General features: G+C 36.1%; 1 protein-coding gene across 1 annotated transcript in view; it reads right to left on the bottom strand.

Moving 5' to 3' along the window:
- sha (shavenoid) overlaps positions 1-15,102 on the bottom strand; it is a 364,087-nt gene extending 348,985 nt beyond the window's left edge. The window contains exon 1 of the mRNA XM_069825587.1: positions 14,990-15,102. The gene's annotated coding sequence lies outside the window, so the exon portion shown is untranslated. The remainder of the gene's footprint in view (positions 1-14,989) is intronic.
- Positions 15,103-16,172: the final 1,070 nt, after the last annotated feature.

A 16,172-nucleotide genomic window follows, 5' to 3' on the forward strand; every position in this document is an offset into this window, starting at 1 on the left:
GCCTAGGAGCTAGCCTGACTTCCCGACGAGTTTGTTTTGTGTTGCAACACACATTTTGCCCGCCTGTGCTTCAGACAAATAAGGACGAAGTTTGGATGTTTTCTCGGGGTTCTCCCATTTTCCCACGTTAGGCATCAGCAGCATTCCATCTGATCTCCATTCCGCATCATTCCACAACACAGCTGGCGACGCACGGAGGAGGCAAGTCTAATCCCCATTTCAGTTTGGTTGATAGGCTTTCCCCTCTACTCACACTCTTTACCATCCGTGAAGGGGAAGATGCTACTATCTTACTAACGTTCGACTAACTGACTTTGAATATAGTGAAAATTCTTATTATTGAAAATGTTTACCGATAATCTATATTTCGAAAATCTATACTAAACGTTTGTGTTTTATTTTATTGTTGTTTATGTCAACTGGCAGATTAAAAATTTACTGACAGCAGAAGATAAATGTTTTCTTCACCGCTAGTTGCTACTCTAAACATACACAACGGGACAATCTGCACTGTGTCGCTCCCCCCTGACTTCATAATACAAACAAACATCCCTTAATTTAATTAATTATTAGTTGAAAATATTGTAAGAACGACACTAAAATATACTAATACATGTAATTGTCAGACATCTGTGTCACTGTATTTTATATCCACTGATGTACTTTATTTAATATTTTATTTTCTTGCGTGTACAACTTGGGGGGGGGGGTGCAGGCATAAGAGGTAACAGCTACCGCCCTGTTACTGACGGACTCAGGGCAAGTAGAAGGGGAAAGAAATGCCTTTGCATCCTCTCAACTTGTATGAAATGTCGTTTAGAGTCGAGTGAGGTTGCCTGCTCGATACTTGAATGCTCTGCAAACGTGATCGTTGTGAGATATTGTGGGTTGAGATGTGCTCCGCCCGGGATGAGTACAAAAGCTCTCTCAGATCAACGTAGAGTTAGACTTCCTTCTTCCCATTCAGGATGATGATGATGATTATGATGATGATGATGATTATTATTATTATTATTATTATTATTATTATTATTATTATTATTATTATTATTATTATTATTATTATTATTATTATAACGATAACCAATATTTTTAAAAGTCATTTTACACACTCGACAGTGAGAGTTTATCAGTTAATCTTGACTTTTTCTTCTTACTTTCAGAATCAGTGTAATCAGACACACTATAATTACTTACCACAACTTTCTTTAATATAACGCTTCTTAAATTATTGCTTGAAGTGTATAATGTGAAAGTATATAATATTGCGTATGTAACAGTTTAATACGTAAGAAACTGTGATAAATTAAGTAGCATGGAATAGATACATCTTCCCAAAAGTATTTAGATCGGAGCAAATAATTGCTGGCTACTACGGTACGCTTCTAATTGCAAACTTCCCCAGACAGAAGTTGAAGCACGAATGAGACGTCTGCAATGTTGTCGTGGACCAAGAGTGGCGTAAGTGGCGACGCTGTAGTCGCTGCTACAAACATTCACCTAATATCCTGACGTTAGTTTGTACAAAACTGCTTTTTAATATCAATATATATGTGTGTTGTGGCACAGGATGTTCTTATAGGTTCGTAATATTTTCATTAATTTCATGTTTGTTTTCGATTCATCAACACAGGGGCAATGGTGAAAAGAAAATGCTGTTTGCTGTTTGACCACCTGTCGTCTTGTACCGCCTCAAGACTGCGAAATGTTCATTTTGCTGTCATTTCATGTATGATTAATGGCATCAGGGGGGGAGACAGTAAACGCTTGAAGAAGGAAATTTAATAATTCTCGTAACACAGCGTTGAGCATACGGCTTAAATAACATACATAAATAACTGTTAACTGTGTTTAAGAGGAAACTCAAAGAATGTATTTTCTTATGCCAGTTTAAGAGTAAGACGAAATTGTGTCCTAGCAACTACATACTGACAGCATACTACATAACAAGATTGACCGGTTAGCATGCTTGACCGTGAAACGAGAGGACCCGGGTTCAAAACCTGGTTAGGACAAGTTACCTGGTTGAGGTTTTTTCCGGAGTTTTCCCTCAACCAATTAAGAGTAAATGCCGAGCAACTTTCGGCGCTGGACTTTGGACTTATTTCGCTGGCATTATCACCTTCATTTCATTCAGTCGCTAGATAGACACAGCAATTGATAAAACATCGTAAAATAATCAATTTAAAAAACAAGATTGACCTTAGTAGACTACATAATTTGAAGTAGTAATTTACATAAAATGAAGGTGACAGTTAAGGCTGATCCACAATAAACCGAAAACGGAAACGACAACGAGAACGAGAACGGAAATATTGTTAAAATAAATGTATTTAAATGTGAGCATTCACAGTTAACTTTAACGTTCCCGTTTCCGGGTTCCGGCAAGCTTCTCGTTAATTGTGAATGCTCACATTTAACTACATTTATGTTAGCAATATTTCTGTTCTCGTTGACGTTTTCGTTCCCGGTTTATTGTGAACCAGCCTTTATTCTCTTTCGCCAGTTTCAGTATTAGCACGATTTCTTCTCCAAACAAACACACATTTATAACATGTATATTATGTTAATATCGTATAAAAACTGCTCTAAAACTCAATTTTAAGTAATAATTCACGCAAAAAATTAAGGTAATAGGGACGTTCTTATATCAACTTCAATGTTAATATGATTTTTGACCTAACAATCATACTTTGAGAACATGATTCTGTTAATGTAGCATAGAAACTGATTCTGTAGCACAATTTTAAGTATAAAAATTCACGTAAAATAAATTTAATAGCGACTTTCTTATACCAGTATTTAATATCATCACGTTCACGTAAAATGCAGCTAACAGTGACTTTCTCATGTGGATTTTAATATTAGCACGATTTTTGTCCTATTAACCACACATTCATAACATATTCTGTTAACGTAGCATAACGAAATTGACTCCACGACTCAACTCTGATTGAGAATTCACATAAAATGAATTTAATAGCGATTTCATATGTGTCAGTTATCATGTTAGCAGATTTCATATCCAGGTAATGATAGATTCTGTTAACACCACATAACGACGCATTTCTAGGCTTGAATTATAAGTAATAGTGAACATAAAATGTAGCAATAGCAGCAGCAGCAGCAGCTATCAGCCTACACTCCTCAAACACTGAATGTGCGTTCTTCTTACTAAAAAAAAAAAAGCATGGTTCTATTATTCCAAATTGTGTAACTGGACCAAACAGTAACACGCTCACTGTGTAGAGGTCGCTGATGCATTTCCCGAGGATTTTCTAGGGGCAAATATGAGTATGAAATGTTTTATTTGTTGACGCAGCCCGACAAATGAAAATGAGCTTAGTCATTACTGAGTACAACAGCGTCGCCTGGAACATTTTCCAATATGGTCTAACAAGCATCTTGGCGGTTGAGCCAGTCACGTTGCCGAAATTCCTGAACCGCCGTAACTTTGTAGGAATAGAACTTGACATCTAGGTGTGAGATTCGTCTCACACTCCGATCAGATATTCCCAATAGCAGAGCATGTTTAATGGCTGAACGTCGTGGAGATGTGATAACAGCATGTCTCACTGCTGCGATCTTCTCTGGAGCACGAACGTTGCGTCATCTACAGGGAACTTCTGTTTGAAAGTTAAGCCTTTTGTCTGACATTTGTCACCCATATCTGTAGGGTTTTCTTATTAGGAATTTTTTTCGTGTCCACCTACTCTAAAATGGGTATGAAATTTTTCACAACGTTGCAATCACTGTCACCATTTTTTAAAAATACTCAACAAAAAAACGCACTATGTTCACCTGTCCACGCCACTACTACTACTACTACTACTACTACTACTACTACTACTACTACTACTACTACTACTACTACTATTACTATTACTATTACTACTACTACTATACTACTACTACTCCTATTACTACTACTACTACTACTACTACTACTACTACTACTACTACTACTACCGAGTGAAAGAGTAAGCCTTACGGCCTCAACTCTGCCAGAATAAATAAAGCATTATTTATTTATTTATTTATTTATTTATTTATTTCCATAACAGGGCAAAGCCCCAATTACAATAGACAATACAGATATTTGTTTAAAACATATAGAATTGCATATAACATGAAAAAAGAGATAAAACAGATACAAATGTAAGATACAAGTGTAATTACAAATTAAAAATTAAAAATTAAAAAAAAAACAAATAGATACTACCTAAATAAAAGACACGGATATACATATAAATGTAAAATACGAAATAAAAATAAATAAAAAATAGTTAAGTATAGATATCATAGCCAAAAAATGTAAAATGTAGCTATAATTGGCAAATTACAGAGTAAATATAACACTATGTTAATAAATTCAATATACAGTATCATATAGTAGGCCTAATAGACTTAATTAATTTATTTAAGAAATGCACTACTACAGAACATGTGTTCCAATTAGTAGGATATCTGATTATAACTATAACTACCATGCAACTAGAATTTAACATATCATGAAACTGTTGCTGCATATATATATATATATATATATATATATATATATATATATATATATATATGCAGCAACAGTTTCATGATATAGATAGGCCTACATATATTATTATTATTATTATTATTATTATTATTATTATTATTATTATTATTATTATTATTATTATTATTATTACACATGTATTCACACGCAACTGTGTTCAACATCCGGATTAAACCTATGAATCTTCACTACGATGGAATGCATGCTAAGATCTCAGTTCACTGCGTACCAGTTTAGTAACCATTGGGGCCAATGCCAACATGAACATTGAGGACAGTTTCTTCTTTCCCAATCCAGACACCGTTAACCTACGAGATAAATTCTTGAAGATGCTGGATGAAATTTTACCACTGGAACTGCTGAGAGAATATGGAACGGAACTTACATCGTTCGAACCTTGATATCACATCGATTGCTCTGTCATGTTTCTGAATGAATAGTGAATGTAAAGATGGCATAAATTTTGTGAAATACTCGTAACACCAATTACCGAATTTATTGAAAATTTTGTTATGTATTTTTATCGTGATTTCCGAGTTGCTAGTAACATTTGAATACAGAGTTATGAAGAGAGGCATTTTTATATAGACAACGAATGTTATATGAGTGTGATTCAATAAGTAAGGTAACAAGAGCTTTCACGGGTGATATTCCCCTTCTTGTTCGAATTTTCCGCCAGAGCCACAGCAGCAGACCGCAACTTAATCACGCAACCATTAGATGGCGCATATGTTGCGTCAGATCCTCGCAATATCACTTGTAAGATGGCTGCGTGAACGGAAACATGATCAAACGTGGAAGTGTGTAGTGTCATTCGGTTTTTGCGTCTGAAGGGCATTTCACCAGCAGAAATTCATCGTCAACTTGTTGAGGTGTACGGTGCGAAACGACGCTTTCGGTGGGAGGTAGTGGACCATTCTCCCTACAGCCCCGATCTGGTACCCAGTTATTTCCATCTCTTCGGACTGTTGAAGAAGCACCTGGGTGATAAGCAGTTCAACACCGATAGGGCCGTTCAGCAAGCCGTCATGACGTGACTTCAGAGACGTGACGCATTTTCTTCTACGTCGGCATCGATGCCTTGGTCTATCGTTGTAACAAGTGTTTGGACAAGCATGGTGACTATGTTGAAACGTAATGCGTGCCAGTGCCTTACTACAGCGTATCAGTATAACTACCTGTGGAATAAAGTTTGCCTCACTTTTTGATGCACGCTCGTATATTCTATATAATTACCTTTCGTCTCGTTTCTCTTATCTATACTCTAACCACGACGTAAATACCAGATCACTTATCTGTGGCGCGTTAAGTATACCTCTTCATAGAACATCTCGTTATTCATCATCTTTTACAGTATCCACCTCGCGACAATGGAATTCGCTGTCACAAAGTATTAGGGGCTGCAAAACAATAAACACTTTTAAAAACAGCTTAAAAGATAACCTTCTTAATATTTCACTCCAATCATACTGACTTAAACTATCACTGACTACATTGTTACTCCTTCCTTTAGACATGCATCCCGATAGTGCTGTATTTTCAAAATTGTCTCATAATAATCTCTTTCTATTATCTAACATTATTTGAAATATATTAACATTCTATATATTTTAGCTTAATTCTGCTACATAGTTTGTATTTCAGTGTTTAATTAATAGTTCACAGTATTTTGTTGTTTAATTCGTAAATAACTCTTGTATACATGTAACTCTTATCTTAAATCAAATTGTTGAATTCTTTGTAAGTGCACACATACGTCTGTATACTTTTTGCTGGTTGAGTGGAAGAGAAGGCCTTACGGCCTTATTTCTTCCAGCTAAAATAAATCATTATTATTATTATTATTATTATTATTATTATTATTATTATTATTATTATTATTATTATTATTATTATTATTATATTCAACCTGCAAACTGGGAAAATGTGTAACAATTTTCTCTAAGATAGTGTAAGATGAGGTTCCTAAATTAATATAGGGACAGTACTATCATTCTCATTATTCATTAGCCGATGTAATATACCAGTTTCCAAATTAAATGTGGATAAAATCAAGCTATGACATCACACCCTGTTAAGATAACCAGCCATGCAAGTGCAAGCTAGACGAGTCCATTTATACAAGGAATATTGCATACTCAGAAATGAAGAATCCATTATATAAGTTATATCTGTATGTAAAGATTGAAATTGATAACTTTTACAAGAGTCGGTATTGCTTGTTTACGGAAAAGGATACATTCACAGAGTAGCCGACATGCAAGCTTGTCGAAAGAGAAAAAAAGACAAAACAATAAGGAAAGTAAAAATGGTGAATCGGTAAAATGAAAGAGTGCTAAAACCAGTTGAAAAATCGTGAGGGAGTGTAAGCAACGCAAAAAAGAACGACAAAGAATTTTACAAGATGCAATAGCTGTAAATAGTAATAACTTACATCTACTGTACAACAACTACTAAGTTATACGTGAGCAAATTATATGATACATTTTAAAGGAAGACATTGTATTAACAATAAGTTTGATTACCTCTGTAATGTGTGTGGCAGACTGCTGTAGGAACAAGACCTATAATCTGTTCGTTTAATTACATATCTTGAATAAAGATGTTTCAAGCAATCCAAGGGATTTCATAAATTCTCTGTCACTTTTTATCTGAGTAATAAATCTCTCTTATTTAGTATCCGAAAACTGTAATTATTGTTTATGAAAGGGACTATATAGATCTTAGAATACAATTGAAGTTTCTACAAGATTCTTAGAAAGAAATTAACGTTTTCGCTAAACCGTTACTTTCAAAGCGTTGAGTCAGTGTACCGCATATTCAAACAAATAATTTCACTCGTTTTATGACGAAGGTGAAACACTTTAGTGCTTACTACAGTATTCAAACCTTCACACTTTTCCCATAGCATAAAAATATTTTATGAAGTCATTGCAATATTTGTACACTCGTTTAATAGTTCGCAATGAATGATGTTGGAAGTACTTTCCAATGAATTAAAATTAATTGTTGTGAGCCTCCTGCTTAGCTCAGGAGATAGACGCGTTTACCTGTAATCTGGGATTCCGCTCGATTCCCTCCTGGACTCATTACCTGGTTGGGTTTTTTCCAAGATTCTTCCCAGCTGTAAGACGAATGTCTGATAATTAAATAGCGACTCCTCGGCCTCTATCAGAAATTTCATCGGCACTAAATAACCTAGTAGCTGATACAGCGTCGTTAAATGACCGACTAAGAAGAAACCCAATTCCTCTTAGTTTTATTATAGAAACTCTTTTTCTACTCATTTACAAACCAATGCGATGTAGGGAAGGGTGTCTGTACCAATTTAGATTCTCTCGTAATGTGGGTAGCCTATCCATGACCGTGTGGTTAGCACGATACAGGGCCAATTTGTAGACGTCACAGAACAAGCATAAGACAAAGGATGAATGCTCAGTCCCATGGATTGGAAACAAATCTCCGCTCATGCTGGGAATCGAACAACGGATCACTTGATTGAGAAGTGCATGCGCTATCCAATAAGCCATTGTGGCGTACACAATTTTTTTTTGAAAAAGAAATACAACATGAATAAATAGTCATAGCACGGCCTTAAGGATTGTGTCAATCAAGAAAATCCATTATCCCATCGGGAATCGAACCAGCAATCATATATATAGTATAGATACTGTATACTATTATAATGTGCCGAAGTACATATGATATTTCCATGCAGATATTCTGCGTCATCATACGATGAAAGAGTAATGGAGCGGAGAAAAATTCTCTCCGGCGCCGGGATTTGAACCCGGGTTTTCAGCTCTACGTGCTGACGCTTTATCCACTAAGCAAACTAGTCACTCATTACGAGTGTACCTCAGCACATATGTGGACTTCGGTCTAGGTTCATAGATATCTATGACGTAGTGCAGAGGGCGGCCACTAGAGGGAACCCAAGAGTTGGAACTTAAAACTGAGACGATTCTTCCGACGCCGGGGTGGAATCCGGTGTGGCTTAGTGGATAAAGCGTCAGCACGTAGAGCTGAAAATCCGGGTTCAAATCCCGGCGCCGGAGAGAATTTTTCTCCGCCCCATTACTCTTTCATCGTATGATGACGCAGAATATCTGCATGGAAATATCATATGTACTTCGGTACATTATAATAACATACATGATATGCGTAAATCACTTCGTGATTTAAGACGGCGCTTATTCCGTCGGATCCCGGCCAACTAGTCACTCATTACGAGTGCACCTCAGCACATATGTGGACTTCGGTTCTAGGTTCATAGATATCTATGACGTAGTGCAGAGGGCGGCCACTAGAGGGAACCCAAGAGTTGGAACTTAAAACTGAGACGATTCTTGCGACGCCGGGGTGGAATCCGGTGTGGCTTAGTGGATAAAGCGTCAGCACGTAGAGCTGAAAACCCGGGTTCAAATCCCGGCGCCGGAGAGAATTTTTCTCCGCTCCATTACTCTTTCATCATATGATGACGCAGAATATCTACATGGAAATATCATATGTACTTCGGTACATTATAATAATATACATGATATGCGTAAGTCACTTCGTGATTTAAGACGGCGCTTATTCCATCGGATCCCGGCCAACTAGTCACTCATTACGAGTGCACCTCAGCACATATGTGGACTTCGGTCCTAGGTTCATAGATATCTATGACGTAGTGCAGAGGGCGGCCACTAGAGGGAACCCAAGAGTTGGAACTTAAAACTGAGACGATTCTTCCGACGCCGGGGTGGAATCCGGTGTGGCTTAATGGATAAAGCGTCAGCACGTAGAGCTGAAAACCCGGGTTCAAATCCCAGCGCCGGAGAGAATTTTTCTCCGCTCCATTACTCTTTCATAGTATAGATACTGCATAGGGTAAAGGTTCGTAATATTGTGATACGAGTAATATTGTGATAGTTCTTTTTGAGAATTTATTAAAATTTTACTGAGCGAGAGAAGGACCAGTTTTGTGCAGAAATTTGTCCACGAACATTCCCTTAATACGTTGGCGCAAAAAATCGATCTTCCTCTCGCTCAGTAAAATTGTAATAGATTCTAAAGAATAACTGTCAGAATATTACTCATATCATATTACCAATCTTTACCCTATATATAAGTGTGTGTGGTTGTGTGTGTGTGTCTATATATATATATATATATATATATATATATATATATATATATATATATGTATATATATATATATATAATAGGAACTTGCTTATTTCTAAAAAAAATGTCTGCATATAATGTTTGTACCAATACGTTCAATATTAAATACTTAGTACAATATTTTCCTAATGAAATTCGCAAGAAGACTCTATAAGCCGTAAAATTTACAAAAATGATAACAAGTATTTATTTTTCGTGAATAAATGCATTTTTTGTTTCTCAAACATTTCTAAGATGGTGATATGTAGAATTCCTAGGGCCGTCAGAAGTTGCATTGTAATGGCATGAACAAATAAAAGTAGTTCTACAACATCTATATTATTTACTCGTAATTTTAAGTTCGCTTGAACATTTTGAGAACGCTATAAAACCTATTACGTTGTGTGATGCGTCAATCGAAAGTCAGTAACGTCATCACTGCGGGAAAAATATAACTTTATTAAAATTTGGATGTTGCATTATAGATATACGATTCAGATTGTTTCCTTCCGTTTGTTTCACGAGATATACATTGTTGTCTTTGACAGAAAATGGTAAATAAAGCGAGTTTTGTGAAAATGTTAATAGTGGAACAAACGAGTTTGTGGTTCTTATTGAGTTACAAAGCCATCTTTTCATAATGAGTGCCCGTGGCCGTCCAAGGAAACGTTGTAGACTTACAGAAATATTCATGTTTCAAGATATGAAAGGCGCGTGTTTATATAAACGGCTTTGGTACCATGAACAATGCATCAAAACGGGAATGAAAACAATGTATAACTTAAGCGTTATGGTGTAGATCCAATAATACATGTAGTCACTGTCAAGCATTTCATTTTAAAGAAGTGATCGTGATTGAGCATTTTAATTCATGGTTCCTCATCGTTTTAGTGTCCTTTCCTCATCCGCGTGTATATAGGCCTACCAGATAGAGAATCGTTTCCAAAACTAACTTGTATGAAAACTTAATATCATCGCATGGCTTGTGGTGAGTTCAGCTTCAATGGATGTAACAATCAAAATTGTTCCCACATCACATCAGGAACAGTTTCACAAGTATGATGGATATTATACTAAAAATTATGCTTAGCCTATACTGAAATATTAGGTCTAATATTAATCAGAATTAGCCGGCAACTTTTACGCTATATAACATCTACTTTCCACTGAAAACTCGTAGAAATTACAGGTTCGGGGTAAATTTTGAGTTCATTTTGAAAATTCCAATAAGTCAAATAATAAATTAAAAAAGAATAGTATTCAATCATATGACTTATCTTTAATGCAAATTATGCAATTATAGGCTATATTTACATTGTAGCCTATTTTAAAATTGTTAACATTTTCGCCATTCTAGTATGACAACTTCAGACATTGCACGTAACACATTCAAACACAATTTTTGTATTCTTTTTAAATGATTCTTAATATGGCAATACAATTTATATACGTATTTGATTAACAGTATTCACGAACATTTATTTTAATGTAATATGATATGGTTACTTAACTCAATTCCAATTATATATGCATACTTGAAATTTGATTTTAATTGGTACACTTAAATGTTTTACCGTTTTTTAATGTTTTTTTTTAATATTGACGTTAACCATCTATATTTTGATATTATGTAAAAATCTTCACTAAAGTTTTGATGCAATGTTTTTTCACAAGATATTTCTAATCATCAATGTCTGAAGATGCCATACTAGAATGGCGAAAACGTTAACAATTTTAAAATACAATGTAAATTTATAATTGCATAATTTGCATTAAAGAAAAATCATAATGATTGAACACCATTCTTTTTTAATATATTCGGGATATATTTTCATTATTTCCTTCTCATTCTTTCATAATGAAGAAGGAAAAGATTATGATGATGATGATGATGATGATGATGATAATAGTAATAATAATATATAATATTATAATATAGTAATTATTATCAAAATCGACAAGCAGAATTCGCTACTACAGTATTATGTATTGTTGTAAAGTCAAATGTCGCTGTGTTTTTACATATTATAATAAAACAAGACACGTTACTGAATTGATGTTTTGAAACAATGGCTGTTCGAGTCTTGAGATATAGAGAGGGAGAATAGCTGAAGAACAGGAAAGACTAAACAAGTGTGATTTCTACGCCTACATGTGGGTGTTCCCTCAGGGCGGGGTAAAATGTAGTGGAATATGACCACAACTGAAAATCTATAATCTAAGAAGGAAAAAGAATCAGTATTAAAATGCACATAATAAGAACACGTTAAAAAAATAAGGTAACACCGTCTAACAGAATAGTCTTCCTCGGTGGTTTTGCGGTTGTCTTGCTGGTCATTGAATCCGAAGCTCGCGGGTTCAAATCCGCCGAAGGCATTGGATTTTAAACGGCGATAAAGTCTTTATTATGGCTTCAATCTGGGACAAAGTGAAGCTGCGGTTTTAGTGATATAGATGTGCAGCACGTAATACAATCCTGTTCGTAATACAGGGCTCCAAGAAAAATTTGCCATTCATTTCTCGCTTGTGTTAATTTCTGACTCAGAATAAAACCTGTAGTTGAAAGAAGATGCTTCATTCGGCTATTCCAGTTGCCAACAAAGTTTTATTTACAATCCAAACTTCTTCTTCTTCTTGTTATTCTAATATAGTTAGGGCTCCTGACTTGTAACTACGTATCTTGGCACCAATTACGAGGTAGGCCCACATCACTCTTAACTTCAGACTTGCAGTATCTATATATACATTTGTATATACAGAATGTTTCAAGAGTGACGCATAATTGCAATTAAAATTGAATTAAAGGATTTTGGAGAAAAAGTTCAGAAACGTCGAACCTTGTATTTAGAAATAAATATTTATGCAACTATTATTATGCGAATTATGACCTCAAATCAGGGAACTTCTAGTTCGTAGACACTTGCTCTACCAACTGACCTATTCTGTCCTCGAAGTTTCTTAAGACTAGAGACAAGTAAATTTATGAAATATCATACTCTAAACCATTCCTGCTACCGGTATGGGAACAGCGTCAATGAATTCGAGAAGCCAAAACAAAATAAGTGGTTCCTATTCAAACTTTCCTCATTATTTCTAATTCAATGAAAGTCTTCAGTATTGCCATGTCTACTTATATACGAGTAAATTATGGTTTTAAATAGGTTTCAACCATCAATTTCGCTGTCTACTTGATTTCTCTCCTTTTGCAACTTGATGAGTTTGTCACCGTACAAAACAGTATTAGGCCTAACTAACAGAAGAAGTAATCTTTTCCCTGAAGATATAGAAAAGTTAGGCCTAGTTGTGTTATATTGTCACCAGTCTTGAGTCCAGCCAATGTAAGATGTATTTTTATTCTATATGGATCACATGCAGAGACTAAGAGGAAGGCAGAAAATAGGAAAGACTGGAGAATGCTAGGTTTGGAGTGAAAGACCTACCCTTGGGCGGAACACTATGAATGAATGAATGAATGAATGAACGAACGAACGAACGAACGAATGAATGACAGTAAAAAATGAGTTATCTATTGTGGGTCTAAGGATTTGATGATGCTGACGAACTGTTTAATTATTCTGATTTATTGTAAATCTGTTTTATTTGATAGCGTATTAAATATAGATAATAATAATAATAATAATAATAATAATCCGTGGTGCTACAGCCCGTGAAGGACATAGACCGACCAACCAGCCGGCTGCTGGCCTCACGCTCACATGCCGAAGCAGAGGTAGACGATCATCCAACCAGAATGGAGATATCGTGTGGTTAGCACGATGATCCCCGAGCCGTTATAGCTGGCTTTCGCAACCGGATTTTGCTGTCTATCGTAGCTCCCCAAGTGCATCACGGTGCTGGGTGGGCACCAGTCCCATACACTGGCCGAAATTTCATGAGAAAATTGCTTCCCCCATGAGGACTCGAACCAGCGCGCACTCCGTAACGCGAGTCCTAGGCAGAATGCCTTAGACCATTAAGGATAGATAAAAATATTACTTTACAAAGGCTTATTTCTTAAATAATGATGTAAATCTGCTCCTTGTGGTTTATGTATGGGTAAAGGCAACCCCATGACAAACCAGAACAGCCCAGAGGGAGGGGCGAGAGGTTAAGGCAGACAATTGGTAAGTTAATGGCAGTAGGGGTGTCAATCCTATGTACCTGCCGCCTTTACCCCCACGGAAATGCCCCTGGTACTCATTTCTATTAGAGGTGAGTAGACCCCAGGGCCATAGTGCGGCTGGAAGGATTAGATCAATGGAAAAATCCATGACCCCATCGGGAATCCAACCTGCGACCTTCCGGCTTGGTAGCGTTACGCCTTAACCGCGACGCTACCGCTCGCCCTTCCGTGTGGTTTAGAGATAAAAAATACTTTGGAATTGAAATTTTTATTTCATATTTTGGCAAAATTGTCTCTATATTTTGACGGTCTCAACTTATTTAGCCAATTGTCCGAAGACGGGTTTGAACCTCATAAGTGATACCAATAAGACATCACTCAATCAACTAAGCCAAGAGATAATGGAGTAGGGTGGCCAGTTTCTTTCCCCCTCCATTGTATACATAGCTGACTAGTAATATTTTACTCTAATCACACTTCAGATGTATACAAGCAATTGCTCTTCCTCTGACACATATCGAGTGAGATATAATGCCTGATAATAGATGTACTTATAAACTAGAATTCCAGTCAGAGGTAGGTCTCTAATTAATTATCAAATATTAGTTCTTCTTGTTTCGTCTTAACGCTTCAAGTTGGGTCGTTGAAACCTTTCTGGGATTTTCTAAATCGACAGTAGAAAATTCCATTTCTGAGGTCGATACATCTGTATAATGGAATCTGTTCCTCTGATGATAGGATATCAGGCCAAGGGAATGAATAATTGGGATAGATCTCGACATACAGAAGAAGTTGCCGAAAGAAATTGAGCTATAGCGTCTCTCAGCCATAATTTCTTTCCGATAGAAGCAAATACTAGGAAAGTCATTCACTCAATAAAAACCCATCGCCCTGGGCCGTGCTTGAACCCGCGAATATCTGCTTTAACGGAGATCGTGACACTAAAACAACTGAAATAGTATTAATACGTACTTACGGAGTTGACATAATATAATTTTCCTTGTAGCCACACAGCTATATAACACTGATAAAAATTTTTGATGCCTCAAATACTAGCGCAAAATTCTGTCTTCGGGTGACGAAGATTTCACGAAGCACTTGGTAAATCACATTCCTTCGAAATTAATGCTACATTAGGTCTCCCATACAGCAAGGGCAGCACTTACCTTGCAAGGTCATCACCTGCCACGGCACGCACGTGTACACACGCATTCACAGACGCACTGACCACTGCCACCGGTTCGCGCTCTGCCAAGTGCAGCGAAGAACTGGCGCGCGGGAGGACCGGGCACCTTGTAGCGGCATCGCCGTGACGTAGCTCGGTCCATCCTGACTGGTTCGATACCCACCGGCCACCGACCGTCCCGGTGATCAGCGGCTCACAGCTTCACTCCGGAGGGACTGTCTCATGACAGTGAAATTCGCGATATTAGAAAATAATTTTATTCAGTCTTGCTTTAAAGGATTAACGGATTTTGTTGACATTTAAAATTTGATTGCATAGTCACCATCAGCATCATCATCATCATCATCATCATCAATCACCAGGCATGGGCCCCATGGTCCATCTCAATACTCTCGATATATTCTTCCTGTCAAATTTGATCTCTCCATCTAAATCTATCCACAGCATTTCTTCGTTCTCTTGGACTGTAATTCATAAAATATTTTTTCTGTGCTCTTTTCGGGCATTCTCTTAACGTTCTCTATCCATTTTTTCCTATATTATCGGATCAAGTTAAGACTCAAAGCTCATTTCTGCATTTCTGATGTTTTCGTTTTCTTTTATTTATTTATTTATTTTTTTAGTTTGTTATTAAACGACCCTGTGCTTCTTTATGTGGATGACGTGAATATGTTACGATGAAATTCACAAACTATTAGGAAAAACACGGGAATTTTACTTGAAGCAAGTAGGATTATAGCAATGTTATACATACAGATGTACTATATTATCAGAATGTTCTCTTAAATTCAATGCACGTGTCCTGACCGTACGTGCTATGTAAAACAAGTCCTACTTTGTAGGTTTTAGATCAAATCACTATCCAAAAGAACACATAGATTAAAATGAAAATGGCACAAACAAAACACATTTTATTTATTTTTATTTATTTATTTATTTATTTATTTATTTATTTATTTATTTATTTATTTATTTATTTATTTATTTATTTAACCTGGTAGAGATAAGGCCATCAGGCCTTCTCTTCCCCTCTACCAGGGGATTATAACTACAATATTAAGAATACAATTACAATTATAATTACAATTAATATTAAATTTACAAATGCAATAAAAATCAAAGTACTAAAAGATTAACTGACTAATAAAAACTAGACAGTTTAT

Source organism: Periplaneta americana, chromosome 5, assembly GCF_040183065.1.
Source record: "Periplaneta americana isolate PAMFEO1 chromosome 5, P.americana_PAMFEO1_priV1, whole genome shotgun sequence".
In the NCBI taxonomy this organism is placed as follows: domain Eukaryota; kingdom Metazoa; phylum Arthropoda; class Insecta; order Blattodea; family Blattidae; genus Periplaneta; species Periplaneta americana.